This window comes from Nanorana parkeri, unplaced genomic scaffold, assembly GCF_000935625.1.
Source record: "Nanorana parkeri isolate BGI_ZX_2015 unplaced genomic scaffold, ASM93562v1 scaffold1543, whole genome shotgun sequence".
NCBI classification, from domain to species: domain Eukaryota; kingdom Metazoa; phylum Chordata; class Amphibia; order Anura; family Dicroglossidae; genus Nanorana; species Nanorana parkeri.
In genome coordinates this window covers 308,437-324,322 of record NW_017307811.1, presented here as the reverse complement: position 1 = coordinate 324,322, position 15,886 = coordinate 308,437, and the positions used below count along the sequence as shown (strand labels likewise).

General features: G+C 41.8%; 1 pseudogene; it reads right to left on the bottom strand.

Moving 5' to 3' along the window:
- Positions 1–5,102: 5,102 nt before the first annotated feature.
- Positions 5,103–5,502, bottom strand: LOC108798724 (annotated as a pseudogene).
- Positions 5,503–15,886: the final 10,384 nt, after the last annotated feature.

The window sequence follows — 15,886 nt, the reverse complement described above, 5'->3', positions numbered from 1 at the left end:
TATGTGCTGAAAAGTAAACTGATCTTACAGTTTTAGTGTGATCCCTGTGTCTGCATTTCATGGGTCAGTTGTGCTATGTCTGGCCTGTAGGATGTTACTTTTGGCTGACCTCAGACTAGAATCAATGCACTTTTTGCATGGCAGACCTCTCAACAGCACCAATGCACAGCAGACCTCAGACCAGCACCAATGCACAGCAGACCTCAGACCAGCACCAATGCAAAGCAGACCTCAGACCAGCACCAAAACACTGCAGACCCATTGCACAGCAGACTTCTGACCAGCACCAAAACACTGCAGTCTCATTGCACAGCAGACCTCTGACCAGCACAAAAACACTGCAGACACATTGCACAGCAGACCTCTGACCAGCACCAAAACACTGCAGTCCCATTGCACAGCGGACCTCTGACCAGCACCAAAACACTGTAGACCCATTGCACAGCAGACCTCTGACCTCCGCCTCCTAAAAACCCCCCTTCCTGCATGTATAGGAAGGTACCAAGTTACAGGGTAGGGGGGGGCCAGGACTGTACCAAGTGCTGTACTGCACTTATTACCAACAGCAAAAACAGTGACAGGCCTAAGGAACAAACTGGCCCCCCGACCACCTCAGCGGTCTCTGCACCAGAGGAGCTTATACTCTAATGTTCCCCCACAGTCACACACTATTATTATACATTTATATAATAAATGTGCAGTGCTGTACAGAGAACACTCAGCCAGTTACATCAGTCTCTGCACCAGAGGAGATTACACGCTAAAGCAGAATGGTACCAGCTGTAGTGGGACTACAAATCCCAGCAATACATTATACAGCAATGCAGAACAGTATACAAGTTGGACTCTGGGCTTAGTAACGCACTGGACTCTGAAGTTAGTAACGCAGTGGATTCTAGACTTAGTAAAGTACTGTACTCTTACGTTAGTAACGCAGTGGACTTTGATGTTAGTAACGCAGTAGACTTAGATGTTAGTAATGCAGTGTACTCTGATGTTAATAACGCAGTGGACTCAGGGCTCAGTAACACACTGGACTCAGGGCTTAGTAACGCACTGGACTCTGAAGTTAGTAACGCAGTGGATTCTAGACTTAGTAAAGTACTGTACTCTTACGTTAGTAACGCAGTGGACTTTGATGTTAGTAACGCAGTAGACTTAGATGTTAGTAATGCAGTGTACTCTGATGTTAATAACGCAGTGGACTCAGGGCTCAGTAACACACTGGACTCAGGGCTTAGTAACACAGTGGACTCTGATGTTAGTAACGTAGTGGACTCAGGGCTCAGTAACGCACTGGACTCAGGGCTTAGTAACGCAGTGGACTCTGGGCTTAGTAACGCACTGGACTCTGGGCTTAGTAACGCACTGGACTCTGGGCTTAGTAATGCACTGGACTCTGGGCTTAGTAACGCACTGGACTCTGAAGTTAGTAACACAGTGGATTCTAGACTTAGTAACGTACTGTACTCTTACGTTAGTAACGCACTGGACTTAGATGTTAGTAATGCAGTGTACTCTGATGTTAATAACGCAGTGGACTCAGGGCTCAGTAACCCACTGGACTCAGGGCTTAGTAACGCAGTGGACTCTGGCGTTAGTAACGCTGTGGACTCTGGCGTTAGTAACGCAGTGGACTCTGGCGTTAGTAACGCACTGGACTCTGGCGTTAGTAACGCACTGGACTCAGGGCTTGGTAACGCAGTGGACTTTGATATTAGTAACGCAGTAGACTTAGATGTCAGTAATGCAGTGGACTCTGACGTTAATAACGCAGTGGACTCAGGGCTCAGTAACGCACTGGACTCTGACATTAGTAATGCAGTGGACTCTGGCGTTAGTAACGCACTGGACTCAGGGCTTTGTAACGCACTGGACTCTGACGTTAGTAATGCAGTGGACTCTAGACTTAGTAACGTACTGGACTCAGGGCTTAGTAACGCACTGGACTCTGGGCTTAGTAACGCAGTGGACTTAGATGTTAGTAACGCAGTGGATTTCGGGCTTAGTAACGCACTGGACTCTGGGCTTAGTAACGCACTGGACTCTGGGCTTAGTAACGCAGTGGACTTAGTTAGTAACGCAGTGGATTTCGGGCTTAGTAACACAGTGGACTCTGACGTTAGTAACGCACTGGAATCAGGGTTTAGTAACGCACTGGACTCTGACGTTAGTAACGCACTGGATGCACTGTAACGCATTCAAGGCGACAAAATGATTAGGCATTAACTTGCTGCTTGAGGTCACTGCAATGCTGAGTAGGATCCTATAAACGGGATAGTAAGTACATTTACGCTCCATTTGCACTGGAGTGACTGTCCATGCGTATTGGGCTGTACGAATATGCGCAGAGCTGCATTAAACAGAAAAAAACTATGTACTTTAATGCGCATTGTTCAGGCTATTGCAAATAGTGCAATAGTGCAAGTGTAATAATACGGCAGATTCCGCACGTTCACGGCTATATAATAGCTGCAAACAAGGGGAATCCGTGTGCATTAAACATTTTAGCCTTTTCGTCCCGCGCGGTCTTCTGCACAGAAAACCGTGCGGGAAACGCAAACTCTATATCTGAATGGAGCCTAAATACCCGGGGAAAAAGACATGAGTGGCAAAGTTTTTATAGACTGCTGACACGGAACTGTGTATTGTACTTAGGGACCATTAAACACTTATTGGTAGTGTGAAGGAAGGGAGAAAAAAGAAATCACTAAAAAAAAACCCAACCCCCCCCCCCCCCCCCCCACCAGAACGAGAAGGAAGGAATTAATGTGTCACTTTACAAATGATCTTCCTGAAGTACACAGAGCAGGCTCGAGGACTTACTGAGAGCTGCTCCATACCACACGGCCCGACACAGGTCACAGCAACAGCCAAAGAACTCACTCACTGCAGCAGAGAACAGGGGGCGGGGCCAGGACAGACAGTACACCAGCCGGACCAGAAATCTATTTCACTCTATTTGGCTTCTTTGCAGGTACGCTACCATTTCTACTGGTCCTGCCTTGCACTAGCAGCAGCCCTGCGGGAGGGACACGGGTAAAACTAGCTGTAGATCGGGCGAGTTAGGCAGCCGCAAAGCCCTTATGCATGCGAGGCTTTAGGCGGCCGCCTAACTCGCCTAATTAAAGAGCCGCCTCTGTCTACAGTACTTGATCAAGTGAAAAAGTTATGGTCCAGAGAAAAATTCCTGGTAACCAGAATCCAGTATACAATGCCCCTAGACTCGTCCAAAGATTTTTTCTGAACTACCCTGAAAAATATGCCCAAATGGACATCCTGAGGCTGCCCATTAGGGGGGAGTCAATGTAACATCAAAATGGCGCCGGAACATGTGTGTGGGCCTATGTTTCGTGTTGCTGGGAAACATGCTCTAGTCCGCAGACACGCGCAACCGGAAAGATAAGCAGACATCCGTCGCACAGGAAGTGATGCTTTCACTTTAATGAACTGGTCTAAATAAACGAGCCTGCCCTAACCACAATGCTGATGGTCTTCAGCTTTTGACCTGACTTGCCTTGACTCTTCCTGCTTGCTGCCTGCCCCCTGACCTTGGCAAGATTACTGGATTCTGCCTTGCCTATCATTTCTGTACTTCGTTGCCCAGCTGGTTTGACCTTTTGGCTTCCTCAACTACTTTCGGCCTCCCGCTCCTGGTACTACACTGCCCACCCGGTTTGATCTCTGGCCTCATCTGATGATCCTGCTCCTAGACTTCCACTGCACGGTGTCTGGACCACCCACTGGCACACATGCTCCTTGTTGTCCTCTCACACTCTGTTCCCACCTCCAGGGGTGCAGGACACGAAACTAAAGAGAAGCCTCCTCGTCCTACCAGTCTCCCACCAGATATGTGATATCATCACTTAAATTTGCTTTGGCTTTTCTTTCTCCAACAAGTACAGAAAGTTAACGTGTTCTAGTTAATTAGCAAGTAACATCAGAAAGCTAGGTGTTAATTTGTGGGCTCAGTTAGCCAGACTAGACCTTTTTGTGAAACGCACAGCTATGGTAGTCAGAATTGTAAGCTCCCCCTGGTATTTAAACAAGTAATGTCTAAATTGGGACTAATGTTCTGTTATTGCTGGGTGGCATATTAGCATATGTTTGTGTTTCTTTGTTGTCATTTTCCAAAAAAGTACTTGACCAACCAACTCCATTGGAGGTCCGGGAGGCTTTTGTTTGGATGCACCGTGGGATCTCTGAACTAGAACAGGCTGGGGATTGGGCCTAGTGAAGAAAATGTTCTTTTTTTTCTTTTGTTATTTATATATTTTATATTGTAAATTTAAAAAAAAAACTTTACTGATTATGAAAAATTTACAGTTTAAAATGTCATGTGTGGCTTAGTTTTCTTGTGAGAATTTTTGACATTGCTTTAGCTTTTCAGATACACAAGGGTTCAAAGAGTAGATTGTGTTCGTGTTGCCAAAATAGTTAGCACCTTTTACTTCTAGTTTGTGAATAAAATGATTGCCATTTTCCTGCAATACCTACATAAGTAGAACATGGTCGGTATGGGAAGTTTCATATAGCTTACTGAAGGTGGTAAAGTTGTGCTGATTCCAAACATGCAATCTTGAGCAGCTTAAAAAACATTTGTAATCTTTGCATGTGCATATTCTTGAGCTTTTTTTTTTTTTTTTTTTAGCAAAGTCCGAGATTTATTTAAAATGTAATTATTAGGCATTGCAAATCAGGTAGGACACTAAATGATAGACTTCACTTCCCACCCCCGAGAATACATTTCCCTATGAAAACCATTAACATTTATCAGTAATAGGATTGATGCTTCACATTTTGAGAATGGAAATTGCTTCAGACAGGCACCTGTGCACTTTGGCTTTACCATCTTCTTCAAACCAAGGACCCGGGGCACAGTAAAGGCTTGAATAGCTGCCTAAATTCCCACAAAATGGAGGAAACCATAACGTAAATTATATGCCAATTTCATGTGGAGGGAGTAAAAACACAGGGGCTCAATGTAGCTGTTAAATAAGTGAAGATCGCACTGTCACGTCACACCCTGCCCATTAAAACCCACAAAGCATTGGCCAAGCACAACTTAAAATAAAAAGTAAAACAAAGTTCTGTATTGTTATAAAACTTGATAAAAAATAGTATTTCAAACTGTACAGTCACCAGAAGTACACAATTATCAAAATTCAAGAAGTTAACTTGGCATCACCAGACGCCTCTGCTTTCTGTGCCTGATCAGACTTTGCGTCTCCATTCTCTCCAGCATTGGTGGCATCTCCCTTTCCTTTCTTGCCTTTGGGAGCCTTTTCAACTTTCTTTGGAGCAGCTGGAGCCTTCTTGGGTTTTGCCTCTGCTTTAGCTGGAACTGGTTTAGAAGATAGCCGGGCAGATCTCCTTTGTGGCTCATCCTTTGCTTTGGACTTGTCAACTTTTGCATCTCCTTCAGCCTTTCGTTTTGGCATGGTTGCTGTTCGGACGGTACAATTGGGGAAATTCAACAACTTCTTTCCGTTACTTCCCAGCGACTGATATTCTTGAGCTTTTAAAAAATATCCAATTGCCCTACATTCAGTAAGCACCTTTAAGACCTGTATATGACAAGTGACAATTCTCTGATTCAGTTGTATCTACCCTGGCAAGTATGTACTCTGAAAATAAATTGTTTGTTCCTGTTCACCTTGGGGTTGCAAATTCAGGTCACACAATCAATTAACCTATAGAATTTGCTACGTTTAGGTGTTCACACTTTACGTTTCTTCCATGGCCTACTTTCTTCTCCCTCACATTGTCAATATACAATAATAATCACTCCTCGTGTTCACACGTGCATGTCAAGCCAATAATAGATTTAGCTTGGGAGTGAAATAATAATCAGTTGAATTCCAAACTGTTTCCTGGATGTCTGTTCTGCAGACCTGCCCTCACTTCCTGTTCTGCTGGTAAGGTTTGAATTGACAGTTACTAAACCCTGCCCACAGGAACACAAACTAAAAAGCTAAACTGCACAATTGCACTGCTTTTGTCTCTTTACACTAATATCATAAGGAAACCCATTGTTATTTCAAGGGGATTTTATTCTGTGAAAATGTAGTTTTTAAGACATGAATAGATGTAACATATCTTGAACAGATACCCACAGAACCCTTGCAAAGAGAGCGTTTGTTTTTTTTAAATTCTTTATTTATAGGATTTTTCAATACAGTGGAAAAATAATAGTCGTACATAGTGTACAAACGATAAGTCAGGAAAAATCAACATAGCTGTATGGAAGCACATGGTTAACATTTTTGTAAGCAGTCATATTCCCGCACTTCTTGAAGCTGTAGAGATCCTCTATGCCATAACATATATGATTAGGGAACATTGGTTGCCGTGTCCATCTACGTTTGTTGATTGAGAAGGATGGAATGAGGGTGAGGGAATAGGAGGGGAGAGTGGAAGGGAGCGGAAGAAGGATAAGAAGATAGTAGGGAGGAAATATACAGACGTTCAGCTACGAATCCCCAGTGGTTTTTGGTCCTTTCTGAGAGTGATCCGGCCATGTGTATGCCTGACCGTCCCCCACAGGAAATTACGCCATAGATGCAGTCCCGCATCTCCATGGATTTCTCGTGATTTTTTTATCGCACCTCGCGCAGTAGGGGCATGTATTTCTGGGATGTAGTGAATTCTGTCCAGTAGAACCAGGTTCGATTGAACTGGATAACTCTATGATTGGCAGAGGCCAGGAGATCCTCCATTCTATAGATCTCTCTGACCCTTGCCAGCCACAGTGAGACCGGTGGTGCAGATGTGCGCTTCCAGTACAGGGGGATGCACATTTTCGCTGCACTGAGTAAGTGCACTAGAAGGGATCTCTTGTAGCGGCGCAGGGGCATGGGAGCTAGATGCAGGAGATATTCAGCCGGGTCTGATCCCAAACTAACCCCCGTCAATTTGTGACAGATCTTTGCCACTTTACTCCAGAAATCTCTGGAGTACGGCATAAAGTTGGCTGAGAAAATCCCTCCGAGGGAGGGGGTTAAGTAGATCCCCAGATATTTGATACTATGTCGAAACCATTTGAACAGGAAATAGGAGGAAAAGGATTCGATAATCGTGTTGGGTACGTTAAGATTCAAGGACTCTGACTTCTGCAAGTTGATCGTAAAATTGGACAGGGCTTTGTAGTGGGCCAGTTCCTCGAAAAGGTTTGGCAGGGAGGTAGCAGGACTTGTCACAAAAAAGAGCGAGTCATCCTCATAGCCTGCCACTTTATGGATCGACCTTCCTGCAGAGAGTCCCGGGATATTCGGGTTGTTTTGAATGTGACATAAGAAGGGCTCAAGGGTCAGCACAAACAGGAGGGGAGATAATGGGCATCCCTGACGTGTGCCATTGAAAAGTCAGCAGAAGCCACCCCGTTCAGTCGGACATGAGCTGTCGGGTGGTTATATAATCTCTCTATCCATGTGGAGATCTTGGTTCCTACTCCTATGTGAGCCAGGGTCGTCTTCAGAAAAACCCAGTTCACCCTATCGAACACCTTCTCTGCATCTGTGGATAGGAGAATGGTGGCGATGTCTATTGACCTAGCTAAATTCATTGCAGTTCAGGGTTCGTGTCGTGTTATCTTTAGCCTCCCTGCCCGGTATGAATCCCACCTGGTCTGCTTTGATCAGTCCTGTCATATGGGGTAGTAATCTATTGGCTAGGATTTTCGTAAGTAGTTTTAGGTCTACATTGAGCAGGGAGAAAGGGTGGTAGTTAGCACAATGGGATTGATATTTTCCCTCTTTCAGGATAACCGTAATGGCCGCCCATAAAGTGTCCGCCGGAATTGCATGGCCGTCTAGAAGTGAATTAAATGCCCCTAGGAAAGGTTTCGCAAGGAGGGAGGAGAACCGTTTGTAATAGAAGAGTGTGAATCCGTCAGGTCCTGGTGCTTTATGAGGCTTGGACTCTTTCAGCGCCCTGAGCAACTCAACCTCCCTCAAGGGTCCAGTCAGAGAGAGACAGTTAAACAGAGAAGGGAAGGGAGAAGCGCTGCAAGCCGAGTAGGGAACAGGGCGATTTTTTGCTGAACCTTGTAAGGGGGGGTCTGCAGTGTGCCGCTTTAAAAAAAAAACAACACACGGGAAACATTAAAAAGCTCCCGGCCGATCACAACTTACCTTGAATGACGGTGTTGTCGGCGGGCAGCGGCGAGTAGGGAAGCTCACCGGGAGGAGAGGGCCAGACGCATGTCCTCAGTGTGGACGTGGCGTAGCGTGAGCGGGTATACCAGCGTAGGCGCGAGCGGCTGAACCGACGTGGGCGTGGCGTAAGAGGCGGGCGTAAGAGGCGGGCGTGAGCGGCGAGCGGGAAATTTGAATTTTAGCCGACGAATCGACGATGGAAAACGTTGACAACGTTTTCCATCGTCGATTTTAATCGACTTAATCGAATAATTGTTGCAGCTCTAGTTCCAAAAGGTCACCAAGGTCGGCGGCCATTTTGAATTTAAGTTTTTTGTATAATCCATGAAATCATGTCCTGCTTTTTCTCTCTCTAAGTACAATATCTTCTGATGTGCTATGACCGGCTCTACTGCTGGACTACCTTTATTGCTGCTTGCAGCTATATTTATTTTTAGGTGGCAAAGCAACGAAGTTGCAAGGACACCTATTGTTATTGGTAAGATTATTATTATTATTATTATTATTAGGTGGCCAAGCAACAAAGTTGCAAGGACACCTATTGTTATTGGTAAGATTATTATTATTATTAGGTGGCCAAGCAAAGAAGTTGCAAGGACACCTATTGTATCTGTTCAGATTATCATTATTATTTTTATTATTCCGCCACTTTTTCAAATGCCTGTAATAAGTGCTCTGTTAGTCAAAAACTCATGAAACTTTGCACAATGGTAGAGCCATGTGCTCTGCAGAGCTTATTGCAATATAAAGGTCATAGGTCACATGATGTGGCAGCCATCTTGTTTTTTGCAACAATTTTTGCAAAGATTCAGAAACCTGCATCTCCAGAACCGCTAAAGCTTCAGATGTACAACTTGCTCTGTGAGGTTATGCTTTGCTCTGTTGCCACATGGTGTTCATTATAGCTCTATTGGTCACATGGTTTGGCAAGTTGCAAGGACACCTCTTGTTATTGTGCCAATTATTATTATTATTAGGTGGCCAAGCAACGAAGTTGCAAGGACACCTATTGTATTTGTTCAGATTATTATTATTTTTATTATTATTCCGCCGCTGCCTGTAACAAGTGCTCTGTTGATCAAAAACTCATGAAACTTTGCACAATGGTAGAGCCCTATGCTCTGCAGAGCCTATTACAATATAAAGGTCATAGGTCATATGATATGGCAGTCATCTTGGTTTTTGCGACAATTTTTGCAAATATAAAAAAACCTGCTTATCCAGAACCGCTAAAGCTACAGATGTACAACTTGCTGTGTGAGCTTATGCTTTGCTCTGTTGCCACATGTGCTCATTATAGCTCTATTGGTCACATGGTTTGGCAGCCATTTTGGATTGTGCAATATTCTGTCAACTACTTAAACTCTGAAACAATTTATCAGAATAACTCAAAACTTTGCACATATGTCCAGGGCGACCTCTTCTACCGCGGTTGTAGAAACTGGCCCAATCCCAAAATCAAAATGGCCGCTGCAAGCCAATCATGTTTAGATAGTGTTATTATTGTTATGGCCTTTTTTTCAAAAGCCTGTTATAAGGGCACTGTTACTCACAAACTGATGCAACTTGGCCCAATGGTAAAGCTCTATGCTATGCCCAATCTTTTGCAACATAACGATCATAGGTCACATTGCCTGGCAGCCATCTTGTATTAGGTGATTATATGCAGCTCCATATTCAAACATCCGTTTCTCAGAAACTGATAAAGCTACAGATCTATAAATTGCTGTGTATAGTCATGGTATGATCTGCATTCACAACTGAACATTACAAGTCAATTGGTCACATGGTTTGGTGGCCATATTGAATTGTGTCAAATTCGACAAATATTTCTATCACTTTGATGCTTTTTTTTTTCCAAATGCTAATTATAGCCACACCGTAATGTAAAAACTCATGAAATTTGGCCCAATGGTAGAGAACTGTGTTGTTTTTAATCTTTGTCAACATAAAGGTCATAGGTCACGTGCTCTGGCGGCCATCTTCATTTAAGCAAACCTGTTTTTGACCATTTTCAAACATCTGTTTTTTCATAACCGCTAAGGCTATAGATATACAAATTAATATGTGAGATTATACTGAGCTCTCCAGTCATATATGTTTATCACAAGTCATGTGACCGCATGGTTTGGCAGCCATTTTGGATTAACCACCTTTATTGCTGCTTGCAGCTATATTTAGGTGGCCAAGCAACGAAATTGCAAGGACACCTATTGTATCTGTTCAGATTATTATTATTATTATTATTATTATTATTATTATTCCGCCGCTGCTTTCAAATGTCTGTAACAAGTGCTCTAAGTCAAAAACTCATGAAACGTTGCACAATGCTGCAAACAACTTAAACTCTGAATACTTTGTTCAATTTAGTTACGCTAGGAGGGAGAAGAACACACCTAATCACCGGCTGCAACAATGTATATAAGTAATGTTCATATAAGTCTGGTATGTTGCGCTTAGTGTTGTGTCTTCCCACTAGTGTTAGTTTCTACGTGTATATCATAAACTCTGTGATATTTGAATGTTTCTAAGTGTCTATGAATTTAATGAATGCTATATTGTGAATATTAATAAACCCTTTCCCAATTCTATAAATAGGAGTATTTTAAAGTGATAGTGACAATTATGTAAATGCTGTTTGAACTTGGTGATTAATACAACTATGAACCATATGTTAATGAGTGATTCATTTTTATCTATCTCTTGTGATTTATGGTGAGAAGTGTTCCAGGGGTTTGATAAACCACGTTAGTCCAAAAAATGTGTTTCTTTAAAATATATCAAATAGGTTTCCAGTGTTACAAGTGCATTATACGATATTCATTCTTATTTTTCAGTGCCTCTGTGAACCAATTATAATAACTATCCTTATTAAACTCCAAAAGGTTATTTGTGCAGATAAGTGATCACTTTCTCCCCCAGGGAGAAAATAGTAACCAATAATTCCAAAGAAAAAATTGTGACGTGGTCACTTTGTGAGTTCAAACTGTTTGAGGCTTAATAATATATGAGGGGCAGAGTAAGTATCATAGACAATATCCGATGTTGGCTTGAAAAATCTCTCCAGAAGAACTGGTGCATAGAGGCACTGAAAATTAAGAATGAATATCGTATAATGCACTTGTAACACTGGAAACCTATTTGATATATTTTAAAGAAACACATTTTTTGGACTAACGTGGTTTATCAAACCCCTGGAACACTTCTCACCATAAATCACAAGAGATAGATAAAATGAATCACTCATTAAAGTGACATTAAACCCTCAGATTTTTTAACATAAAACAATAGTGTAATGTGTGCTTTACTGTAATCCATGGTTGTTTTCCTTCTTTTTGCTGCTCTTCCTTTTAAATCTGTATCTGTTCTCATGCTCTGCAGAACTTCTGTTTTGCAGCAGACTGCCTTGTCTCAGGAATGGATATACGGTGTCTGTGTATTAGTTTCTATAGGCTTGTAACCTGAGCCAGCACTACAGGAAGAGGCCCTGAGCTGCAAAGGGGAGTTCTGCAGAGCATGAGAAGACATGAGGATTTAAAAGGAAGAGCAGCAAAGAGAAGGGAAACAACCATGGATTACAGTAAGGCACACATTACAGTATTGGTTTATGTTAAAAAATCTGAGGGTTTAATGTCACTTTAACATATGGTTCATAGTTTTATTAATCACCAAGTTCAAACACCATTTACATAATTGTCACTATCACTTTAAAATACTCATATTTGTAGAATTGGGAAAGGGTTTATTAATATTCACAATACAGCATTCATTAAATTCATAGACACTTAGAAACATTCAAATATCACAGAGTTTATGATATACACGTAGAAACTAACACTAGTGGGAAGACACAACACTAAGCGCAACATACCAGCCTTATATGAACTTAAACTCTGAAACCATTCATCAGAAAAACGCCAAACTTTGCACATATGCCCAGGGCTACCTCTTCTACCACTGTTGTAAAACCAGGCCCGATCCCAAAATCAATATGGCGGACACAAGCCAATCACTTTTAACATTGCATCAAATTGCATAAATGTGCATTTCTATCACTATTGAAGTATGTTATACATGTTATACATATGATAACTCAACATCATAACTGCCAAATACAAAATGGCATCCAGAGGTCACCGAGGTCGGCGGCCATTTTGAATTTTTTTGTAAAATTCATAAAATCATGTCCTTTTTTTTATCCCTCTAACTACAACATCTTCTCATGTACTATGACCGGCTCTACTGCTTGGCCACCTTTATTGCTGCTTGCAGCTATATTTATTATTATTAGATGGCCAAGCAACGAAGTTGCTAGACACCTATTGTATCTGTTCAGATTATTATTATTATTGTTATTATTCCGCCACTTTTTTCAAATGCCTGTAATAAGTGCTCTGTAACTCAAAAACGTATGAAACTTTGCACAATGCTACAGCACTGTGCTCTGCAGAGCTTATTATAATATAAAGGTCATAGGACACATGATGTGGCAGCCATCTTGTTTTTTGTGACGATTTTTGTGAACTATTCAGAAACCTGCATCTCCAGAACCGCTAAAGCTGCAGATGTGCAACTTGCTGTGTGATCTTATGCTTTGCTCTGTTGCCACACGTGCCAATTGTAGCGCTATTGGTCACATGGTTTGGCAGCCATTTTGGATTGTGCAATATTCTGTCAACAACTTAAACTCTGAAACCATTTATCAGAATAACTTTGCACATATGTCCAGGGCGACCTCTTCTGCCACGGTTGTAGAAATAGGCCCGATCCCACAATCAAAATGGCCGCTGCAAGCCTATGATGTTTAGAAAGTGTTATTATTGTTATGGCCTTTTTTACAAAAGTCTGTTATAAGCACACTGTTACTCACAAACTGATGCAACTTGGCCCAATGGTAAAGCTCTATGCTATGCCCAATCTTTTGCAACATAAAGGTCATAGGTCACATTGCCTGGCAGCCATCTTGTTTTAGGTGATTATATTCAGCTCCATATTCAAACATCCATTTCTCAGAAACTGATAAAGCTACATATCTACAAATTGCTGTGTATGGTCATGGTATGATCTGCATTCACAACTAAACATTACAAGTCAATTGGCCACATGGTTCGGCGGCCATATTGAATTGTGTCAAATTCGACAAATATTTATATTATTTTGATGCTCTTTTTTTCAAATGGTAATTATTGCCACACCGTTATGTAAAAACTCATGAAATTTGGAACAATGGTAGAGAACCGTGCTGTGTTTAAACCTTGGTAACATAAAGGCCATAGGTCACATGCTCTGGCGGCCATCTTGGTTTAAGTAAACCTATTTTTGACAATTTTCAAAAATCAGTTTTTTCATAAACGCTAAAGCTACAGATATGCAAATTGCTTTATAATGAGATGCATAGCTCTACAATCATATATGTTTGTTACAAGTCATGTGACCACATAGTTTTTGAGGCCATTTTGGATGGTGCAATATTCTGCAAACAACTTAAACTCTGAAACCATGTATCAGAATAACACAAAACTTTCCACATATATCCAGGGCAACCTCTACTACCACGGTTGTAAAACCAGGCCCGATCCCCAAATCAATATGGCCGCCACAAGCCAATCACTTTTTGACATTGCATCCAATTGCATAAATGTGCATTTATATTACTAGTGAACTATGTTAAACTTGTTTTACATATGATAACTCAACATCATAACTGCCAAATACAATATGGCTTCCAGAGGTCACCAAGGTCGGCGGCCATTTTGAATTTGTTTTTTAAAAATAATTCATAAAATCATGTCCTTTTTTTTAATCTCTCTAACTACAATATCTTCTCATGCGATTGACCGGCTCTACTGCTTGCCAACCTTTTATTGCTGCTTGCAGCTATATTTATTATTATTTTTATTATTATTCCACCACTTTTTCAAATGCCTGTAACAAGTTCTCTATTAGTCAAAAACTCATGAAACTTTGCACAATGGCAGAGCCCAGTGCTCTGCAGAGCTTATTACAATATAAAGGTCATAGGTCACATGATGTGGCAGCCATCCTGGTTTGTGCGACAATTTATGCAAATATTCAAAAACCTGCATCTCCAGAACCGCTAAAGCTACAGATGTACAACTTGCTGTATGAGCTTATGCTGTGCTCATTATAGCTCTATTGGTCACATGGTTTGGCAGCCATTTTGGATTGTGCAATATTCTGTCAACAACCTAAACTCTCAAAACCATTTATCAGAATAACTCCAAACTTTGCACATATGTCCAGGGCGACGTCTACTACCACAGTTGTAGAAACTGGCCCGATCCCAAAATCAATATGGCCGCCACAAGCCAATCACTTTTTGACATTGCAACCAATTGCATAAATGTGCATTTATATCACTAGTGCAGTATGTTAAACTTGTTATTCATATGAAAACTCAAAATCATGACTGCCAAATACAATATGGGTAACAAAGGTCCCCAAGGTCGGCGGCCATTTTGAATTTCATTGTTTTTTTAAATTCATTAAATCATGTCCTCCTATTTCTCTTGCTAACTACATCATCTTCTCATGCGCTATAACCGGTTCTACTGCTTGGCCACCTTTATTGCTGCTTGCAGCTATATTTATGATTGTTGTTGCTATTATATAATGCTCCGGGCTGGGGCCTCCTTTTGGGGAGGGGTTTTTCTTTCTGTACCCTTGATGGGGATCACCTTTGTCAGACAGAGGTTAATAATTTTGCTGGGGAATTTTGAACATGGCATCAGGCAGGCTACAGGCCTGGTGATTATGGTATTATTCGCTTCAACTCCTCCAACCTTGTTGAGAGCTAAAAAACAGGAATGTGTGGATGTGTGAAAGGTATAGTTTGTTATGGTGGAACAAAGCAAAACTCTGGAAGACTCTTGGCTATCTTGCTTTAGGTGAGTTTGTAATGGATAAATAATGAATATGAAAATGAACAAAAAATAAAGCAGAAGACAGGGGATGAAGACCTGAGGGCAATCAAATACGTATTTGACTGCACTCATACTAAAATTAATAGTCATAAAATGCACTCACAAACAGAGGAGTGTAACACAGCTTGTCTTGACCATGAGATGGAGAACAGACAGTTCTCCTTGGCCAGCAAAAATGCTGTGTGAAAAAGTCTGACTGACCTAGATCCCCACTGAATAGTGTAGAATCAAAGCCACTGGACCTGCCGCATGCTGTGAAACAGCAGCATTCTCACAGCTGCAAAGTTTTGCAGAGTAGCAGTGGTGTTGCTATTGCTACATGTTTGAGGAGCTCCTCCCCCTTTGTCAAGCCCGAGCATCATGATTGCTATAAAGATGTAAAAATGGAGGCTAGTGCAGGGGTCAAAATTTCAAGTCCTGAGCTACTAGCCAGGCCTTAAGAGTTTCTCACCACCAGTTGCCCAACTAACCCCTACCCTGCCCCAGCCTCAACTCTACCCCTAAACAAACCCTCTTAAATCATTTTACATTGTTACATGTTTTATGCAGAATAAAGTTACAAAAATAAATATTAACAACTTATTAACAACAATATTACCATAAAGCTTCCTGCCCCACATATGAAATAATACACTCTCCCCCTGTTCCGTGCCCCCCACATATAACATAATACACTCTCAACCCTGTTCCTTGCCCCCCACATATACAATATTAATCCCCCCCTATTCCCTGCCCCGCCCACAGATAAAATAAGAATCCCCCTGCCCCCCGCTCATAAAATATTAT